The following is a 21,198-nucleotide window of genomic DNA, read 5'->3' as shown; positions in this document are numbered from 1 at the left end:
CAAAGTTTATATACTTTAAACTCAAACACTAGGGAGACTATACGGAGACCAGCACTCGCGGACTGCTTAGCCTAACCAAAAGCTGCAGAAGCACCAACGTATTCGAAGAAGAAATTTTATGCTTAGAGCAAGATCTCCAACAAGCAAGAGCAAGCACTGTTAATGTACCAATTGTCCGACATCAACTATCTTCATCAAAATAACCCATCTATAAGGCTCAGATTGTTTTCACTGTATACTACTAGGATATGTATCACAAAGGAAACTTAGCAGAAGTTGTAAGTATCATTTATCCTAATTTGTAGAACAAAAATCTTGAGCTTTACTTTATTTTATTACCCGGACAAGTTGTACCATTTTTGTTTAAATATTCTACTAAGGACATGGTATCCCTACTTGTCAAAATGAAGATGACACGCCATCTTCATAAGCATTGAACTCACTAAGGGCCCATTCTTAGTTCAATGCCAACTTCATGAGGCAACTAATTATAAATATTGAACACTCAAAGTATCAGTTTGAAAGCTATCATTCTAAAAGGATATAAAGCCGACACATGGTTAAGAATTATGGCTAAGGCACAATGAATGCCCGATAAAGTCTACAAAAATATTTCTAAGTCTGGAATATTCATGATCAAAACAATAATGCACAAAAACTTTTGAGTAAAATATTGTCGAAATTTTACTATAATAATTCTAAAATTAAGATATATAAAGTACAATATTCAAGAAATATTGTCAGAATCAAGATCAAAGGATCCGGAGGATGAAGAAACATCAGGGAGTCAAGTGGTTGGGGGAGGCAAAGGTGTCAAAATTTCCTTTTCTTCATTATTCTTGTCTAAGTATTATGATTCATCCTCACCTACATCAAGACTATACTCGCATCCGTCAGAGGATGAATAACCTAGGAGTGCCCCAATTTCTTTCGTCTCGACTTCAAGGTCCATGATCTACTTCTCTATGTTTGTCTTCCCAACATGGACTTCATGAAGAGTGTTTAAGCGAGTCTCTAAAGCAACCCAATTCGATCAAGTTCACTCTTCCCCCCACCTCTCCGAGTTAGTGAGCTAACTTATCATAAGCCTCTTTCAGGGCAGCTTTTTCAGCACCACTAGTCGAGTAAGTTCATCCAAAAAAGCAAGGGCGACTTCTAATTCCTTTTCTCTGTCCTCAATACAGGAATGTTATATTGTCAATTGAAGTTAAATCTCTTCTTTATCGGCCATTTCATCTTGAAGAGATCGGATTTTCTCTTTGGATTTGTTAAGGTCGCATGAAAACATTAACTCCCAGCCTAGAAGCTCTTTTTGCTTTAGTTTTGAGCTTTGTTCAGCACCCTTGTTCCTCAATATCAAGGCTTCCTTTTCAGCTTTACGTCATGTAACTTCGAACTTCAATCCTTCGACCTCGGCCTTCAACTCTCTGTTGGCCTCGACGACCCCGTTAAACTTGGACTTGTCCGCCTGGACCCTCTTTAGAGCCTTTGATGAGATCAGGTTATGCTACAAAACAAAAATAAACAATCAGCGGATTTATAAATCCGGGATAACAACTTAGGATAAGAGGAAAAAGAAGTCTCATTGTGGCGGTTGGATAAATCAGCTAGGTAATCAACCCCTCCATATCGTATTGAGACATCTTTGCCTTCTCAACAGGACCAACTAACTAATGCATATATTTAACAGCATGTCGAGGTTTATCTATAAGGTTGAAGTTGTTGGGAATAGTGAACTAGATGGTATGTTCACCAGGATTAGCATAAGGCTTGGGGGAGCATCCTGTACCCGCACAACATTACCACTTGCTGAACAGGGCTCTTGTTCTTGAGCCGTGGAAGTCATTGGAGGTGGTGCCATTTGGTCCCGCAGAATCTTTCTTTTGTACCTCGAAATTCAAACGAGGGGCATCCCCTCATCGAGTGGTCCATTTGGAGTGGGAAGCACATGATCTTCTTGTAAGTTTGCAGTAGGGCCCAACCTCTCAGTGTCGAGTTGAGATTCCTCCTCCGAGTCAACCATGACCATAGCAATACCCATTCTGCCCCCTCTCTAAGGATACTACAAGCAGTCGGGGGACTGACTTAGGTACTGCTCCTGTCGACTCTAGAATGATTGTCCTTTCTCTCAACAGTCATCTTTCACTCTGTAGAGGAACCGACGAAAGGAAGTTCCATGGAGGTATCTTGGGATGTTCCTGATTTCTACTTTTAAAGGGAAAATAGTTCTCGGATCCTTTGTTTGGGGGGGAGGGGGCTACTGGTATCAGGTAAGCTAGCCCGAGGTTGAGATTGTCATCTCTCCCTGAGAATACCGTGAGTTTCCGCTCTTACATCTAGCCCAAAGGAGATGCCCTTCCATGTCCTTGACTCTGTAAAAGAGACTTCCAGAATCTGAGATATCCATCATTCAATACCGTCAACCCCACTAAAATCCTCTACAGCAGCTACAATTTAATGAACAAAAGCTAGAGAAAGATACTGTAGAAGAGTAAGAAATCTTAATGAGAAGAGATACTTACGGTTTGGGTTCCACTTCTTGGGAAAAGGCAGTTTATTTGATCGAACGATGCACCGAGTCTACATCACGAGGAACCTTTCGAACCATCTCCAATCGTGGTCATCGTTGTAGTTAGTAATAAGAGCCATATTTCCCTAATGTTTCTTAGTGAATACACCACACCATTAGATCTTAGGATGAGAGAGATAAAGGAGGTGCCGACAAGTGTATGATACATCGGCCTTGGAAGACATATGGTGGAGGCAAGAAATTAGCCTCTTGACTATCAGACTGATTTGGGCCAAATAAATATTATATTGCAACATATCTCCTTAATAACGTTGTCTATCGGTAGCTTGAATCTAATGGTGAAAGGGTAGGTATATACGAAGGAGTGTTCCACACAATAACTAGTGAACCGGTTACTTCCCGTAATTTCATGTTGGAATGCATCTTAAGTAAATCAATATAATCTGGAGAGTTTAAGGACCTTTACAAAAATAATAATGAATTAACAGTATCGTGAGGGTTGGAGGATAAACGAATCAAAATTTTTATAACCTGTACTTTCGGGGTAAAAATTAGGAGTGCTTAATATGCTAAGGAGTTCGTGTTTTAAGTTGTTTGAATTGTTTGATAGTCATATGTTATGTTTATAAGTCAAGCAAGTTGTAAAACAAAAGTCAGTAAATGTTGTCGCAAGTTACGTTCATAAATTAACTGAAATTTGGGTCTAATGTCATTGAGCTTTTTTTCTAATATACTTTGAGTTCCGGGGTGATCCACCCATCAATTTAAGATCTACGAGTCTAGTTTCTAACTCATTAAACCATTCATTGATATGAATCATAGTAGAGATATGTTAGTATATTTGCGAGACTGCGCAGGAAGCCCCTATTGGACCCACTTGGACGATGGTCGGCCTTCACCTATTTTTATCTCGTTTTTGGGATGAGATTTGCTCATTTGTCGACCTCCTTCAATCCTCACACTCTCCAAACCCTCCCAAAAAGTTCCCCCAAGGCTCCAAACAAATTCCAAAACAAAAAAAACACCATGCCTCACCATCAAAGTTAGCCAAAGGCGACGAATAGCCCCTCTATGGTGTTGTGATGTTAATAAGGATGATGGTGAGCTAAGTTAAGCTTAGGTTTCGAATTGTATCTACTGCCTAAGGTATATTTCATCCTATTGGTTGTGTTTTAGGTTAATTACATGTTGGTTGTGGTATTGGAGTGAAATATTACAAGATAGCACTTGAAAGTGGAAAGAGATATTGATATATTTTGTTGGATTTTTTAAGGCTATATATATACACGTTGTTATGGATGAAAATTGTAAAAAATAACTTGATTATGATATGGTTTATGTTGTTATGCATGTATATATATTTATCAAGTGAATTCATGAAAGAAATATATGAAACTTGAGATTGGAAGTGAAGATTAAGGTGTTTGTGCGTGTGTACTGTTTTGTAAGGGTTTTGAGCTAGGTTTTAATCTGAATTTGTTGGAATATCTTGGATACATTATTGTTTATGTTGTTCCTATTGTTTTGGTGCTGGTTTGAGTTGGATGGAAGTGGAATATTATAAGAAAAATAATTTCTAATTTTCTATAAGTGACCTACTAGCTTAGAAGTATGTTTGTAAGTCCTTCTATGGCATTAACTACAAGTTTTATTGTCTTAATGTAGATTGAAGTCTTCTGGAAGATATACGTTGAGTCCTTTAGTAAACGACAAAGGTATGTTAAGGCTAAACCTTTCCTTAATTTTGGCATGATCCCGTAACTAAACACGTTTGATAACGAGACATAAAGAGAAGTTTGTATTCCTGAATTTATGTATATTTTTCTAGTCTCATAAGTTAAAGCATTCTTCCTTATCGGGATTTTATATTCAGTTAAGTATTGTCTTATTTCAGTCAAGAGAGAAGAGGGTATATATATATACAGTATTACAGTATTTTCACCACCACCGAGCTATAATCGGTGGGCAGGTCCCTATTGGACAACCTCTGATCAGATGGTAAGTATATACCGAGCATACTATGGCCGAGCACCTATGAGCGAGCCTAAAATGGCTTAGCAGCTACACGTACCGAGCGTAGTATGTTTGAGCGCCTATGAGTGAGCTTACTACGGCCGAGCGTAGTATGTGTGGGGTCCTGATATACATCCAGCTAGACCTTCCTAGTAGACATAGTCAAACTTCAGCTTAATTAGTAAGCTTCATTCCCCCTGAGTTACCAGGTCTAGACTTTGGAGTCCATTGTGTATATACAAGTTTGATGGGTAGGTCGAGGCCCTGTCCTGACCATGATACATTTATGTTATCTCTAGAGGCTTGTAGACGAGTCGTGTATATTTTGTATGTCAGTATTGTGGCCTTGCCAGCCCTGTGTACATGTTCAGTTTGGTATTGCTGGTTGTAGACGTTCATGGCAGCCTCGTCAGCCTGCACAGTCATGTATATGAGCTTTTGGATATATTTACCCCTCAGATGAGATAGACATTATTTTCAGATGATTCAGAATATGGCCTCGTTGGCCTTTATTGGTATTGTCAGCTTGTAGGTAGGCCTCGTCGGCTAAGTTGATGTCACACCCCAAAAATCGAGGAGCGCGACCGGCGCTCAACCGAGTGAACCCGGCCGAGCAAGCCTATTAGATTTCATTCTTCCCAAACTCATCCATGAATAAAGAGGAGATGCACTCCATTAATCAAACACTTAAAATATTTTATTAACAACCCCAATTTTCCAATTCCATTATTCAAAAGAGATTCATTTACGATTTCCAAATTATTACAAGTTCATAATTATAATAAAAACATGTTTGCCAAATACCATCATTTCCAGTTCAATTTCCCACATCAAAAACCACCCACAACCTGCCTACGGAGCCTCTAAGTACAACAGAAGAGAAATATGGAAAAGTCGGCAATAAGGCCCCAGCTATACCTCAATCACAAAGTACATGAGAAACAAAAGATACATGGCACTGAAATGAAGTGGGGCTCACCAAGTCAGCAGAAGAGAGTGTACCGCTATCACTGATCAATGACGCCTGCTGTAGAACTACCTGCATCCATTAATGATGCAGCGCCCCCGACAAAAGGGACGTTAGTACCGTCGAATAGCACTAGTATGTATAGCTAAAAGTCCTCTTTCAAAATAGAATACCAATGTAAGAAGGGAAAATCCATAGAAACAACAAGTTACAATCAATGATATTCAAATGCCAAGTTAAAACATAATAATTTTTAAAATATGAAGATAATACTGGGAAGTGATAATCAAATTATGATGATAATATTATTTTTGGTTGGGAGATCTTTTGCACCAATGTTCACAATAATGATGTTCACAATACCAATGCCACCGTACTTTTAGCACGGAGTCCGATCACGACCCGGTCGGTTAGGCTATCTCATTAGAGAATCAACCACAATTACTATCAATACCAATACCACCGTAATTCGAGCCCGAAGTCCGATCACGACCCGATCGGCTAGGCTATCTCATTAGAGAATCAACCACAATTATTATCAATACCAATACCACCGTAATTTTAGCACGGATTTCGATCATGACCCGATTGGCTAGGCTATCTTATTTGAAGACATCAACCAAAATCTCGATTTCAATTAAATTTCTAGCACAATCACCACCATGTATGCGACATGGTGTCTGATCACGACCCGATCGGCTAGGTTGTCTTATTCGAGACATCAACCTTTTTATATCAATCAATCTTATCCCAATTAAGAGGAATAATTTTATCACATCGATCTCATCCCAAATAAAGGAAATAATTCACAAAAATAACATAGGTGCAAATGTATTTACCTCATCATCTTCTACATTGTATAAATCTCCACTAGTATTTTCAACCAATAATAACAACAATATTTCCTTGGCTCTTTTGGCCATTCACAAGATTCTTTATTCAAGGTACGGTGGCCATATTTGTTATTCCACACTTTTATTTCTCCCCTCTCATGTATCATCTTCATAAATATCAACATACATATAATATTCCGGAAATCACAACTTTAAGTTCATCAGAAATGAACAATTTAAGCACCATAGATTTCTTTCCGAGAAGTGGAGTAAAATGATTGGCAATTGATGCGCAAGTTAAAATCATCAGCAAATAACATACTATTTATTCTTGACACATTTTCCCCCACAAAGGGCAATATACAATTTTCACTCACAAATATGTAAGAATGCAAAACACATTAAAAATACTCACAAATCATAACGTCGGTTAAAACAGCCACATATGAGCATGACTTGAGTTTATAGGCTTTTAGGCAATTCTATTTTCGAAGTCAATTCGGAATAGTTGAATCAAGGCTCATTTCATAACCTTTCTCACATCATTTCATTTCATTGGCTCCATTGGCCACAAGTATAACTTTCACTTATATCAATCATCGCATTTCATAATTCTTTCACATCTTTATAGGTTATCAACAGTAAGACATTTCCAATCAAGGCTTTAGGTACATATATGAGCAATTAAGAGTCTTAAGCATATTGAGTTTACTCACACAATTTGGAATCATAACCTTCATTTGAAACACAACTCAAAGACATAGCATTTTAATACATGTATCATTCTTGAACACATTCCCAAAGGATAACACAATATGTTAGGAACATTTGGAACACGTTTTGAATACTTAATTCTCGACACTTTGCTTATTCGGGACAATTGAATTTATTGGGAACAACTCGGAACATAGAATAAGGAACTTGAGACAACCATACTTGAAACTTATGAGAACATCATTGAATTCAATTATAAGAAAGTAGTTTAGCCAACATACCTTGATGGAGCTCTTTAGTGCTACTAAAACCACCTACTACTTTACAACTTCAATCTACATCAACATAATTCAATTGGACCAATATTAGTAACAAATTCCATAATTTAGGCCATTTAGGCATTTTATCAAACACCTAGTAAGCATGAATCTTTACATCTCTTACCCATATAATTAGTTCATCTAACTACTACCATTTACTAATAATTTATCCCACCATCATTCTTAAATAATTCATAACTTCCAACATCACATACGTGACCATCCATCCACACCCAACCAACAAAATTTCATCAAATAATCACCTTTCAATCTCTACAATGGATATGTATTTAAATTGGGAACTTATGGCTTCCAATTACCATACCATAAGTTTCAATATTTAATTCATACTCATATTCCCATAATATATCCATACATGTAAGTCTAAGGGTGTAGGATTACCTTTTGGAAGAAATCTTGCAAAACCCTCCTTTGAGTTCTTGAAGAACTTTCTTGAAGATCTATGTATTTTATGGAGGATTGAGTTAGTCTTAGGGTGGAATTGATGGAATGAAACATAAAATTAGTAGGGATTACTCACCTTGAAGATGGGAGGAGTTGGAGGCCTTGAGAGAGTGGAGGAACACCCCAAAGTTCGGCCAAGAAAAATGGGGTTAAATGAACCCTAGCGATGGAAAATGATTTTTTCCTGACACGGGAATGGGCATAACTCTCTCATACGATATCCGAATTCGACGATTCTTTTTGCTATGGCTCCATAATTTCAATACGGATCTAATGCTTCAATCAAAAATGAATTTGGAGCTCATTTGATTAATTTGATACCATTTATACTCGAAGAAGCGACGTCGTTGAAACACTTTTGATATCCAAATAATGTGGTTCCACTCCATAGGTCTCCTTTGATACTCGAATACGTTATTCCTGATTACTGTTATCGTACTTTAAAATATTAAATTATTAGAAAATTTTAACGGGGCCTTACATTCTCCCCTGCTTAAGATCATTCGTCCTCGAAAGAGGAATAGAATCCGCCATTGACACCCAATGTGACTTAAATCCTCATCCACACACCAATAGTTCCCAATTTTTCTAACTTCATAAATTTTTAAAAATTTCGGCAGAGTTTCCCCTGTAACTGGGCCTATCCACCTGCCAGAGAATCACCAAAACCACTCCTAACAACCCATCCACAACTCGACAAAGCATCACAATATATATATATCAGCAGCACTAATCTCAACATTGTAGGCATTATATTATCAAAAGTGACACATGAACATGAGCTGCAAATATTTAAATCATAACACCTAGAAAGTACCTTTCAAATCTAAACCCATTGCTATACAATCAAGTGAAAATATCTTCTTTCCACAACACTTTCGGCCTTCAAGGTGACCTTCTCGACTTACAGACTTCGCCATAACACTTTAACGTAGGCAATCTCAACTTCGAGGCTTTTCAAACAAGGATGACAATTAGGTACCTTTCATAAGTTAACTATCTATTAACTTCTCCTTCAATAACCTTCACGGAAGGATATATAAAGGATTTCCAATTACCTCCTTACACATAGACACATGAAATATCGGGTACACGGAGGACGATAATAGGGAAACATCATACTCATAGTTTGGCCTATTTCCTTCTAGATTTGATAAGGCCTAATGTGACTACACATACTTTAGCTTCCTTAACAATTCACCCAATATAATCATAGAGAAAATCTTGAGAATAACATGTTCGCTTTCTTCAACTCTAGATCCCTACGCCGATCACCTAAACTAAACATTTGGCGACCTCCAACAATTACTCTAAGGTGTTCTAGCTTGAATATGACCATAAAACTTCATATCCAATATATTTTATCACGGGATGATGCTTCTTCTTTGATATGTTTGAACCTTCAACCCACATAGGTTACTATAAATAGGAACAACGAGGTTCGAGATTGGGCTGAAATTTTTTTTAAGATTCCATCAGTGTGCTGAGCAGAGCATTTCAGGAGGTTATATCCTAAGAGACATGAAGATTACTACCAATAGTGCTAACATGGTTAATCATTGTGATGACATCATTGATTTGACACATGAGGCATAGAGTTGCTTAGTAGGCATTGATAATTTAGGGACCATGTTCATTATTCTGAGATTTAAAGAAATGAGTCATTTTAGATATATGACACATGGGAGGCATGGTCGGAAGGATAAAAAAATTAGCGTCACTTATTCTTGGAAAACTATGAGTCATGATAAGGACAACAATAATTGTTTCATTCCTTTTGTGCCTTGTTTGGTAATAGTAGGCCTCAAAGAGAGATAGCTAAGTATGTGACACCAGTCGCCTCTTGGAATGTAGGGAAAATCAGTTTAACTCGAAATGAGAATATTTTGGCACCCCGAATGTGATTAGGGTTTCAAAATGCATGAAATTGCATTATGCTCTTAACAGTAACTAGTACAAGGAATATATGCCACAAGCCCATGAGGATGAAAAAAGAAGTTGAACACTTGTGAGATTATTATCATTCTGATAGCTTAACCCTTCACAATAGTTGATCCTATATGAGAGGACTAGATATACAACAAACTTGTCTTTCAAATCAATATACTCATCATATGTGCCAGAATCTGAAACATCCACCTGAAGTGGGGAGGAAAATTCGTTGTAAGGCTGCTTAACTTTCAACCACACAAGAGTGAAATCATGTAGATAGGACATCTTAATGTTTGGATGAAATCATGTATTGGTTAGAGAGAATGAACACTTTGCTATGAGCTAGACATGTTTCTACCATAACAACTCTCAAGCTGCAATACCAGGCCACTTCATGGGCAACTACAATACTAGGAACAAAGTGAGTTACTCACTAAGGCATGATCTAGGTGGACATGAAAGTCATACTGAGATGGGCGAACAAAAAGATCTTCCTGTGAGAATTTGAGAAAATCTCAAATTTCCTAAAATCTTGTATGCGGACAAGTGCCCCCTTTCAATTGACAGGTACACATATGATAGGTTCTGAGATATGCTCTCATGTTACTAGACAATGAAAAAGATTCATGATAATATTCACAAAGGAACAAAGTGATTGTTCAAACCATAGGAGCCACATACACCGGATAGAAAAAGAGTGACTTAAGAAGGATCTCAACAATATGTTGTTTTACATTAGATTTGATACCACATAAGTAAATATTATGGCGGTACGTGCATAGGCACAAATGACCGGATGTTATCCATTTGAATAAAAAGGTTCTGTACGAAATTCATCAGGTATAATCCCTTGTTGAGAATTTAGGAAAGCAAGTGGGAAGTATTAATCCTAGAGTTATAACTCAATTCAAGGACATAATTATAGAGATCAATTCCACAAGAGGTTGTAAATAAGAGAATTTGTGATAGAGTGGATTCACGAATAATGTGTCTCGTTCAAAGAGTAGATACATGCAATGTTTTATTATTCAACGTTTTGGTTAAGACCATATTTATGTAAGCCTCTTCAATATGGATGTACATATATAACAAGAAAAATAATGTGGTGTTCATAATGATGTACTAAGGAGTGACTTACTTGATGACTTTAGATTGACAGGGCAGTACTTTAATTGATGCCCCTCTACTCCACATCCAAAACATACATTAGTACCATAGTGACATACCCCCGAATGACATCTCATACACTTCACACAATAAGGATGGGGTCCTCTAAACTGATTCGCCCCACTTACCCGATATTTACCCTTTTTGCATACATCATAAGCATTCCCTTTAGTCTTCTTCCAAGCCTTCATGGCGGGAGTAACAATCTCTGCAACCGCTCGTTGTATGGACTTTTGGAATTGCCCAAATCTACCACCCCTAACACGCTTTTGAGCATACTCACAACATGACGCAAATTATTTTCGCCTGCATATCGGGCAGACCGGGATGGGTGTATCCAACCTAAGGGCATTTTTTCTTCTTATGCCCCCTCCTTCCACCACCATGACATATTTCAAGAATCATTCAACATAAACCTGAGTGGCTCTTCTTTCATATCAAACATTCTGGCTCATTGATGCCAATAATCCTCTTTCATTTCTTAGGTGCTCTCACCACATATTCCGGTGGCACGGTAACATTAATAGGAACAACGACACTTCCCCTTGCAACTGGTTCTTTCAATACCTCCTCACTGCCTTGAACCCGTGGGTTACTCATATGGAAAATAAGACATGATGAGGAATTTAGCTTCCTACCTTGAGCTCTATCGCACGATCAGGAGTATCAAAGAAGTGTGATAATTCCTAAATGTCCATGTAGCCTCCTCATTATAGATGTGGTTGACAACACACCGATAAGAAGGACTATACTAGACACTGCTCCGAGACATCCTAGGACACTTTAAAACCTTAGGCTCTGATACCAAGTTTGTCACGCCCCAAAAACTGAGGAGCGCGACCGGCGCTCAACCGAGTGAAACCGCCCAAGCAAGCCTATTAGATTTCATTCTACCCAAACTCATCCATGAATAAAGAAGAGATGCACTCCATTAATCAAACACTTAAAATATTTTATTAACAACCCCAATTTTCCAATTCCATTATTCAAAAGAGATTCATTTACGATTTCCAAATTATTACAAGTTCATAATTATAATAAAAATATGTTTGCCAAATACCATCATTTCTAGTTCAATTTTCCACATCAAAAACCACCCACAACCTGCCTACGGAGCCTCTAAGTACAACAGAAGAGAAATATGGAAAAGTCGACAATAAGGCCCCAGCTATACCTCAATCATAAAGTATATGAGAAACAAAAGATACATGGCCCCGAAATAAAATGGGGCTCACCAAATCAGCTGAAGAGAGTGTACCGCTATCACTGATCAATGCCGCCTGCTGTAGAACCACCTGCATCCATTAAAGATGCAGCGCCCCCGGCAAAAGGGACGTTAGTACCGTCGAATAGCACTAGTATGTATAGCTAAAAGTCCTCTTTTAAAATAGAATACCAATGTAAGAAGGGGAAATCCATAGAAAAAATAAGTCACAATCAATGATATTCAAATGCCAAGTTAAAACATAATAATTTCCAAAATATGAAGATAACACTAGGAAGTGATAATCAAATTATGATGATAATATTATTTTTGGTTGGGAGATCTTTAGCACTGATATACCACTGTTCACAATACTCACAATACCAATGCCACCGTACTTTTAGCACAGAGTCCGATCACGACCTGATCGGCAAGGCTATCTCATTAGAGAATCAACCACAATTACTATCAATACCAATACCATCATAATTCTAGCACGGAGTCCGATCACGACCTGATCGGCTAGGCTATCCCATTAGAGAATCAACCACAATTATTATCAATACCAATACCGCGTAATGTTAGCATGGAGTCCGATCACGACCCGATCGGCTAGGTTATCTTATTTGAAGACATCAACCAAAATCTCGATTTCAATTATAATTTTCAGCACAATCACCACCATGTGTGCTACATTGTGTCCGATCACGACCCGATCGGCTAGGCTGTCTTATTCGAGACATCAACCCTTTTATATCAATCAATCTTATCCCAATTAAGAGGAATAATTTTATCACATCAATCTCATCCCAAATAAAGGGAATAATTCACAAAAATAATATAGGTGCAAATGTATTTACCTCATCTTCTTCCACATTTTATAAATCTCCACTAGTATTTTCAACCAATAATAACAATAATATTTTTTTGGCTCTTTTGGCCATTCACAAGATTCTTTATTCAAGGCACGGTGGCCATATTTGTTATTCCACACTTTTATTTCTCCCCTCTCATGTATCATCATCATAAATATCAACATACATATCATATTCCGGAAATTACAACTTTAAGTTCATTAAAAATGAACAATTTAAGCACCATAGATTTCTTTCCGAGAAGTGGAGTAAAATGATTGGCAATTGATGCGCAAGTTAAAATCATCAGCAAATAACACACCATTTATTCTTGACACATTTTCCCCCCACAAAGGGCAATACACAATTTCCACTCACGAATATGTAAGAACGCAAAACACATTGAAAATACTCACAAATCATAGTGTCTGTTAAAACAGCCACATATGAGCATGACTTGAGTTTATAGGCTTTTAGGCAATTCTATTTTCGAAGTCAATTCGGAATAGTTGAATCAAGGCTCATTTCATAACCTTTCTCGCATCATTTCATTTCATTGGCTCCATTGGCCACAAGTATAACTTTCACTTATATCAATCATCGCATTTCATACTTCTTTCACATCTTTATAAGTTATCAACAGTAAGACATTTCCAGTCAAGGCTTTAGGTACACATATGAGCAATTAAGAGTCTTAAGCATATTGAGTTTACTCACACAATTTGGAATCATAACCTTCATTTGAAACACAACTCAAAGACATAGCATTTTAATACACGTATCATTCTTGAACACATTCCCAAAGGATAACATAATGTGTTAGGAATATTCGGAACACGTTATGAATACTTAATTCTCGACACTTTGCTTATTCGGGACAATCGAATTTATTAGGAATAACTCGGAACATAGAATAAGGAACTTGAGACAACCATACTTGAAACTTATGAGAACATCATTGAATTCAATTCTAAGAAAGTAGTTTAGCCAACATACCTTGATGGAGCTCTTTAGTGCTACTAAAACCACCTACTACTCTTACAACTTCAATCTACATCAACATAATTCAATTGGACCAATATTAGTAACAAATTCCATAATTTAGGCCATTTAGGCATTTTATCAAACACCTAGTAAGCATGAATCTTTACATCTCTTACCCATAGAATTAGTTCATCTAACTACTACCATTTATCAATAATTTATCCCACCATCATTCTTAAATAATTCATAACTTCCAACATCACATACATGACCATCTATCCACACCCAACCAATAAAATTCCATCAAATAATCACCTTTCAATCTCTACAATGGATATGTATTTAAATTGGGAACTTATGGTTTCCAATCACCATACCATAAGTTCCAATACTTAATGCATACTCATATTCCTATAATATATCCATACATGTAAGTCTAAGGGTGTATGATTACCTTTTGGAAGAAATCTTGCAAAACCCTCCTTTGAGTTCTTGAAGAACTTTCTTGAAGATCTATGTATTTTATGGAGGATTGAGTTAGTCTTAGGGTGGAATTGATGGAATGAAACATAAAATTAGTAGGGATTACTCACCTTGAAGATGGGGGGAGTTGGAGGTCTTCAGAGAGTGGAGAAAAACCCCAAAGTTCGGCCAAGAAAAATGGGGTAAAATGAACCCCGAAATGAGTATATAGCATTTTGGGCGCCACAGGTAGCGCCGGGGGCTGCCTGTGGCGCTGGTTCCAGTAGCTGAAAGAAATCCCAACGCTAGGGACAGCGCCCCGACTACCCTGGGCGCTGGCGACGGGAAATGATTTTTTCCTGACACGGGAATGGGCATAACTCTCATACGATGTCCGAATTCGACGATTCTTTTTGCTATAGCTCCGTAATTTCAATACAGATCTAATGCTTCAATCAAAACTGAATTTGGAGCTCATTTGTTTAATGTGATACCACTTATACTCTAAGAAGCGACGTCGTTGAAACACTTTTGATGTCCAAATAATGTGGTTCCACTCCATAGGTCTTCTTTGATACTCGAATACGTTATTCCCGAATACCGTTGTCATACTTTAAAATATTAAATCATTAAAAAAATTTAACGGGGCCTTACACGCAACCAGCAGAGTCTCCTTCAGAATATTTATATTTCTCCTGTCCAAATTTGTATTCCGGACATATGTTGTATTTTATTTTACATTCCTAGTTGAGGCTCATGCACTTGTGACACCGGGTTTTGGGGTGATTATGGGTTGACCCCCGGTCATACCGGATGGTAGAAAGATGGTCCCGGGTAATCAAAGATGCAAATTCGACCACAAATGTATTTCGATCACCAGGTTGTTTGTCAGTCTTGTCCCAGACCTTAAAGTCTGCCATTAAATCCAGTTCGCTAAGGACTATTTTAGATACAGTCCTTTCCGAGAGGGGCTCAAATTCTCGCCCTTAGAAGAAGATCAGTCAGCAGCCATCTTGCTCGCCTAGCTATTCTTGGTCGGCGGTAGAGTATTCAACATTCTTTTAATTTCACCATTGGCAACTGCCGATGGTATTCTTTCAACAACTTCAAGACGGTAGAGGAAGAAGGCATCTTTATTTGAGAATCGGGACTTTAATATGCCATATTTGGAGACCTTAGATTTGAATTTTAAAGAGAGATTACAAAGGGCAAAAGAAGAAGAGTATAGAGGACAGCGATGAAAGCAACGACAAAGTAATTTTGATGAAAGAGGCTTAAACGGAAAGGGAAAGGACTAATATGTATAAACTTGGGAAAGTCATCATTACCTTGTTAACCTCACCGACAATTGAGGTCTGCTACGTACTCGGAGCATTAAACGGAAAGGACTCATGTCCCTTCAAATTCAAAAGTAACGATGGCAGTTTCGTGGGATTCCCCGCTTAAATATTTCTACTTCCCGGATATTTTTACGGAAACTATCTGAAAGTGAGGACTATTTATACTGATAAAATACGACCATGACACATGGCTAGTGTGATAGGTGACACATGTTAAGTATTTCCCAGTCAGACGTCTTATCATGCTCAGTCCCTTGTGTTAGAACATGCGCAGCACAAGCAAGCATACAATTCAAGCATCAAATACATGTAAACTAGACAATGATACAATTACGAGATTAGAAACCACTAACCTCTTGAAATCATTGCACAGGTCCTCCACAGAGCAAGAATCCATGGTTGTAGCACTACTAAAAATTCGGCAAAAACCGACCAAGGTCGACCGACCAACTTTGGTCGGTCAAAAAACCGACCAAAAAACCGACCAAAGTTGGTCGGTTTTTCAAAATATTTTTTTAATTTTTTTTTTTACGAAACCGACCAACTTTGGTCGGTTTTCTTTGGCGCAAAAATGCGGGAAACTATTTTTGAGTCCCGCGAAATTTATGTTTCAAGAAACCGACCAACTTTGATCGGTTTTTCAATTAAAATAAATAAAAATTAATATTAAAAAAACCGACCAAAATTGGTCGGTTAATTCGGCCGGTCATTTAAAAAAATCGACCAACTTTGGTCGGTAATTTTACTTTTTAATAAAACCGACCAACTTTGGTCGATTATTTTCGTGCGAAAATATAATTAAAGAGTATAAATCAAATAAAAGACAGTCTTAAAACAAAATGTACCAATGGTCTAGTGGTAAAATAGTATCCTGCCACAGTACAGACCCCGGTTCGATTCCCAGATGGTGGTCGGTTTTTTTTGCAATATCTTTTTTTAAAATTTAATTGACCGACCAAAGTTGGTCGGTAATTTCCGACCAACTTTGGTCGGTATGCCTTTCCGACCACAAAAATACCGTCCACACGTAAATGGTCGCGTTTTGGTCGATTTTTGGCCATTACCGACCAATGTTGGTCGGTTTTTTTGGTCGGTTTTTACCGGATTTCTAGTAGTGTAGTCTTCTGCTATGGTCCTAGTAAGACCTTAGACGAATTTGCTTTGAGTGGGCAAAAATAATACAACTCTGAAAAAACAGTTATTGGGTGAAAAATGTCTTCCTTATGTAGACTCGTTTTTCAGCCAAAAAGAGCTCCAAAAACGTGTAGGATTCTGTGTGTGCAAGTAGAATCCTGCTCTAACTCTACCGGATGACTCTTAAGTCACTTTTTACCTAAGTCAGTTCAGGTTTTTACTAGGTATAGCAGGGACCACATAAATAATAAGAGGCTACTAATTATAGTATTAATTCGAAATTTTGCATGAATTAATTCCTACTATAATTAATTGCAGTTTATTCCACTAAAAAACTGCAATTGAACTCTTCAATATAAATTTTAAAAATTCACTAACACTTATTTTAACTCCCCATGTTAAGATCCCAAATACCAGTCAATTAAATAAAATTACTAAAAATTTAATTTAATCAACTAATTAAATCCTTTATAATTCCGCTTAAACTATTTCATGTGACGGATACAAAATTCATCGGCCGGGTTTTCACATGAAAACTTATAAGCTTACATAAAGGGGTATCATCAAACTCAAAACAAGTCATGGATTCTATCAACTAATTATTATTCACAAATGTTATTTGTTATTGTCCAATCTATCAGGCATACACTAACTTTGAATAGAATTGTACCTTTTGATAAATCAAAACAATAAATAAATCACATTGATCATAATAATTATATCAAGATTAGGAGTATAAGCTCATTCAATGAATTAGAGAAAATATTTTATATATATTCAGTACAAAAATATATTTTCTCTACTTGGTCCGTTCAATATACACTAAGTATACTAGCACAAGAAATCGGAGTAAAACCACTCACATAATCAAGACAAATTATACTATAATCTTGTGCTACAATCATCAAGATATTTTGCCCAATAATATCTTCGATTGTGAACATAGTTTATTAATTATGAGAACCGACAATTTAATCTTCTGTGCATGAGTTAAGACTTCATACACTAAATTGTCTACTACATAACTAAAGGATACACATGTAACAAATGATTTATTTAAAATATTACTTTATTGAATTGAATAAATTAAATAAACAATTATTCCATAAATCATAAAACACAATATTATGTCTAAACTGCATGGTTAATAGTATATCCCAACACCTTGAGCCAAAAATCTAGGATACAATAATCCCCTCGAGAATAGTGTGATTCGTTTCGGTCAAGGAAAGCCTTGGAATCAACATATCGGGAAGCCACAAGAGTCTGGATAGGTACTCACCTGGTGAACCGGACTCCGAGATATGCGGGACTCACCCATAGTTGTGCCCATCAGTTATGCCCCATGTAAACGTAATCGGCGAAATCCACGTCTCCAGTAGATAATGCGAGTTACGTCTAGGCGAGAAACTAGCAATTGTTATCCGTTTTTTTAGGGTAAACAACCCCTCTTCCCTCGTTTAGATCCAATTTGATTTACGCTTTACTATCAATTTATATATATATATATATATATATATATATATATATATATATATATATATATATATATATATATATAATAGACTAAGTTAAAATTGATGACTTGGCACATCTCTTATGCCAAGAATCATATTTTATCTATTTTTTCAGATTTTTGAGTTTTTTCCTACTTTTTATGCTTATATTCCCATTTAATATTATGTGCTAAATTAAAAAATTCAAAAGTCACGTTCCCCAATCTCTTAATTACACCTCCACCCAAAAGTCACGTCCCACGATTGACATATTCATCATGAGGTTATAATAGAAACGTTTACCCACATACATAAAAAAATCGCATACCAACATAAAGACATTAATACTTGTAGCAGTTACCTGATCATTATTCGCATATTAATGAAACAAACAATTGGGAGAATAACTGTTGCAATCTTCCATATTTCTTATTTATGGTGGAAAAAAGAATCCCTAAAGTCTCCGGCACCAGACTTATAAATATACCAACAATGGAGATATGCTACCATTCATATATTCCCTCCACGTTATTCAGAACCATAAAGTTGCTCAAATAAAAATACAAAAAGTGACTATTTCATCTTGGATCGAGCAAAACAAAAAAGGTTGAAAGAGTTTATAAGATCGGGAGGGATTTTATACCTCCCATATTTCGAAGGTAAAATTATATATGACGATGATTTTTTCTAATCCATCCATGAGGACACTAGTTTCTTTTATTACAGGGTTGAACTTACTTGAGACCAATGCGATATATTTGGGACCATATGACACATATATGGGTACGCGGGAAGAAACTTATGGTTTTGTTTGTATTCTGTCTCGCTATAATATGATATCATCATTGTGTGGCTAGAGGTTTAATTTTGCTCCTTAATTGATATGCGGGTGAGATTCCTGTAATTCTTGGCTTATATATGAATACATTGGAGTACAATTTTTAAAACCATTTTTATAGGGAGACATGATCTTCATAATCTGAAAATATTTTGATTTGAGAATCTGATGGCACATGTTCTTGGATGATCAGGAGGATGATCGTTGCATGGACCTGCAGTATGTGCTGCTACATAATGTCGCCTTGAAGCATCAAACAGGACAAAAAAAATTCTATAGAAGTATATCCCTGAACTAAGGGATGGGGAATTGAGAGGGATATTAAGGAATAGGAAAAGAAAGGAAAAGAACAGTAGAAGGAAGAAAAAAAAATTGAAACGTAAAATAGATAGCGGAAATGAATTTAATGGACAGACTTGCCTCATATTATTTTTTGTTTTGTTTTCTCTTTGTTTTTAGTTTCTTAATTTTCATTTCATGTTATTTTCTGTAACTAGTATACTTACCCGCGCGATGCGCGGATAGTTTTAAACCAAAAAGAGCATAGAGAAATATTAGAAAGAGATATATATTGCAAACTATATTTATTGGCTGCATTAAAAAAAATTAAACGAAAAGAAAAATAGGTGAATCCTATCGGGCTATCTCTATGAATTTGTTGTTAGGGCTATCTAAAGATGTTCATATGAAATGAAGGGTCATTTGTTTCCTCAACAAATGTCTTTTGAGTAAATGTCAGCCTCAGGTTGTGTGCCGTAGTCCTCAACTTCAAATTATTTGGTCCGACTACAAAGTAGTTCATACGATATAAGCGAAGTTCATGTATCTTGTTCCTAAAAAACTTAACAACATACTTTCCGATTGAAGCATGTATACGATCACCCTACAAAATCAGATTCCTTATTAGTGCACAATTATGAAGCCAACAATTATAAGATCGTATATACTGTCATAAGTGCCTAAAGTTGTCCTCAAGATTTGATGTCAAAAACCTGATTGCTTTAGTTTTTGAGATATCGTGTAACTATCTGACGCAACAGTTCAATACAATGACAACAGATATTTACCTTAAGTATCTCATTTGTTACCCCTAGTCTTCCAGCTGCTAATGTAGCCCCACCAGCAAGAAAGCTGGAATGATGATATATTTCTCTCTTCTTCTGAAAGGCATTATAATAACAAATATTTCACATTATTAAAAGAAAAACAAACCTTTTTTTGCAGGATAATAATCAAAAAAGCATTTTCGCAGTAACTTTTACCACTCACCTCGGCTGCATAGAGTTTTTTGAGTTGCTCATTACAAAAATCCATTTTGCCTCTAGCAACCCATTGGTTGTATCAAGACGATTTCCAATGTGTTTTTGCACAATTTTCCCTTGCGCCACTATATATTCATAATGTTCTCTGTTGCTGAGAACAGAAAGAAAACGATGAATAATTAGAGCTAAATGGTAATATCAAATAATGAAAGTAAAGAAATTATACAGAGTTTACTCCTTGACTTAACAGAAAAAAATACATATTGTCTCCTTTTTTAATCAAGGATAAAAGTAACATATGGAACATGCCATAGAGGTAATTAATATTAGTAGTGTATAATAGAGCAGATCATATATATATAAAGAAAAACCAATGTCTGTGCATGTATATGAGAAGCCATTTGTATATTGATGCTAAACATTATGATTTGCATTGCAATAAGTGACAAAGATTTTGCACATTCTGCCAAAGATACTTAATACATTATTTCTAAAGCTTAGATCATGGACATTCTTTGAGGTCAACCTTTTTTCCATCTCCATGATTCCTACTTCGAAAACTCTTCAGAAGTGTAATGTGTTCCACATCTGCTTTGAGAAAGAATAGTTTGGCTGCTTCATGTCTAATAATTTGATGCTTATTGATATCTTTAACAGACCTGGATAGTGCATCAGTAGTATTT

At 36.5% G+C, this 21,198-nt stretch overlaps 1 long non-coding RNA gene across 1 annotated transcript; it reads right to left on the bottom strand.

Annotated features, from left to right (window-relative positions):
- Nucleotides 1–599: 599 nt before the first annotated feature.
- LOC107796961 (uncharacterized) lies at nt 600–2,982 on the bottom strand. The gene is made up of 2 exons (XR_001650557.2): nt 2,523–2,982; nt 600–1,507 (listed from the first exon to the last, which is right to left on the bottom strand). It is a non-coding gene; the product is annotated as an uncharacterized LOC107796961 (long non-coding RNA).
- Between the last annotated feature and the right edge of the window lie 18,216 nt (nt 2,983–21,198).

This window comes from Nicotiana tabacum, chromosome 2 (assembly GCF_000715075.1).
Source record: "Nicotiana tabacum cultivar K326 chromosome 2, ASM71507v2, whole genome shotgun sequence".
NCBI classification, from domain to species: Eukaryota; Viridiplantae; Streptophyta; class Magnoliopsida; order Solanales; family Solanaceae; genus Nicotiana; species Nicotiana tabacum.
Note: the sequence above shows the minus strand (reverse complement) of the source record. Positions and strands in the feature narration are given on the sequence as shown.